We start from the raw sequence: 2,231 nt of genomic DNA on the forward strand, positions 1-2,231 counted from the left end.
ATACTACATATGGTGTTAGGAAAGTTCCCGTCGCAATCGTGCTTTGTAAGGCCAGTTCATTAGATGTTGTATGTCAGCCTTCTGGTGACCACCTTAGCGAGTTTCAACAACCGAAGCGTTAAAGCATTACATCATATACGTTGTACTGCAAATACTTCACCGCTCTCGACGCATCCATGGCTTTTCTCGTATCATGAATCAGTGACGGAAATGTTAAGGTACAAATAAAATATATTTTTCAACTCAGAATCAAGAACTTAAGTGCGCAATATAGCATTGGTGACGAACTTCTCGGTATACAAATAGAAAGCAACGACAGCGCTGTGTGGCACCGTGTCGCTAGAGATTCTGCACCGTTATCAATCTTCTGCACCTCGCAGAAGGAATGGAGCGCGCAGGATTGCAGTCATCTATCTGGATAAGTTGGGCGCTAAGGCTGCCAAGAGGCCAGATTTATGTCACCAGGAACGCTAAATGGAAGCAGAGCTGATGGTGCAAGTAGTCTGTTGGCGGGAATCCTGCAGCTAGCTGTATAAACCCTGTCTTTGACACTGAAAATGCTGAGCCCTGAAGCATTACAAACAGCAGTGACTTCGGGGTAGTGTAGCATAATTTGTTCCTGAGCACAGCGGGTATTCGTAAATAAAAAGAAATGGAGCTTTTTGCGTTATTCTGCATAACCTTTTCTATTGAGATTCTTTTTTCTTTTCCAGGACGAAATCATTAGAGAACAGAACGGCATGTCCTAGCAGAAACTAGGGCAAGTTCTCCGCCTATGCCCGCAAGATTATTTCTTATATTCTTAAATACATAATTTCCCTCCTCGTAGTCAAAATTGCCCCTTTGCATTGATGTGAACAAGAATGACGACTAAAAAATAATTAAAAATCGACTTCGTTGTCAACTGTTTCACATGCTGTGCTTACTGGCATGAATTTGTCGGTCAGCATGCAGGAGTCATATGAGCTCGTTTGCAGGCACTTACGTTTGGGCACATATAACCTTCTTATAAATGTATGCAGTTGAATATACATGCGGTATAAACTATTTTATGTAGGAGAGGCTAGAAGTCGCTCATGGTATCCGACGCTTCATGAATGAGCCGGTGGGAAAAGTGTGAACACACTTGTCCTGATCGAGTCGTTATTTCTGAAGGCCTTGCGTACGGTGTAAATGAGCCGCTAGCTGGCGGCATTCATCGGCACCTTGGACGAGTTCAGAATTCCGGCAATATTCAGAAGCATGCGGGTGGCACGGAAGAATGGTATCAAGAGTGGAAGAAGGCTCACGTCCAGTCAGAAGCACGAGTGCGGAAAATTTAGTAGTTGCTTGCGTGGCTGTATTCTAGCTGTGTGTAACGAAAGGAAACACCCCGTTCTAACTTGAATGGCCGGAGGCTAAGTACATCAAGAACATGTGAATAAAGGGAAATCAGACATTCACCCGTTCGTAGCAATTGCTACAAAGGAAACCCATACGGGTTCCTCGAAAGAAAGGCCTCATAGTTGAAGAAAAACTCGTCCTGGTCCGGGACTCGAACCCGGGACCACCGCCTTCCCGGGGCAGCCGCTCTACCATCTGAGCTAACCAGGCGGCTAGCAGATGGCAGGGCAAAGTCGAATTTGTCGACAACACGAGGCAAAGGCAAGAGTTTGACGTAGTAGTTCTGCGGAAACCCGCAAGGTGGAGAGAAGTAATGAATAAAGGGAAATCAGACATTCACCCGTTCGTAGCAATTGCTACAAAGGAAACCCATACGGGTTCCTGGAAAGAAAGGCCTCATAGTTGAAGAAAAACTCGTCCTGGTCCGGGACTCGAACCCGGGACCACCGCCTTTCCGGGGCAGCCGCTCTACCATCTGAGCTAACCAGGCGGCTAGCAGATGGCAGGGCAAAGTCGAATTTGTCGACAACACGAGGCAAAGGCAAGAGTTTGACGTAGTAGTTCTGCGGAAACCCGCAAGGTGGAGAGAAGTAATGAATAAAGGGAAATCAGACATTCACCCGTTCGTAGCAATTGCTACAAAGGAAACCCATACGGGTTCCTGGAAAGAAAGGCCTCATAGTTGAAGAAAAACTCGTCCTGGTCCGGGACTCGAACCCGGGACCACCGCCTTTCCGGGGCAGCCGCTCTACCATCTGAGCTAACCAGGCGGCTAGCAGATGGCAGGGCAAAGTCGAATTTGTCGACCTTTCTTTGAGGCCTTTCTTCGAGGAACCCGTATGGGTTTC

General features: G+C 47.1%; 1 non-coding gene across 1 annotated transcript; it reads right to left on the bottom strand.

Annotated features, from left to right (window-relative positions):
* Positions 1-1,518: 1,518 nt before the first annotated feature.
* Positions 1,519-1,593, bottom strand: TRNAP-GGG (transfer RNA proline (anticodon GGG)). Its single transcript has one exon. It is a non-coding gene; the product is annotated as a tRNA-Pro (tRNA).
* Between the last annotated feature and the right edge of the window lie 638 nt (positions 1,594-2,231).

Source organism: Dermacentor variabilis, chromosome 4 (assembly GCF_050947875.1).
Source record: "Dermacentor variabilis isolate Ectoservices chromosome 4, ASM5094787v1, whole genome shotgun sequence".
Taxonomy (NCBI): domain Eukaryota; kingdom Metazoa; phylum Arthropoda; class Arachnida; order Ixodida; family Ixodidae; genus Dermacentor; species Dermacentor variabilis.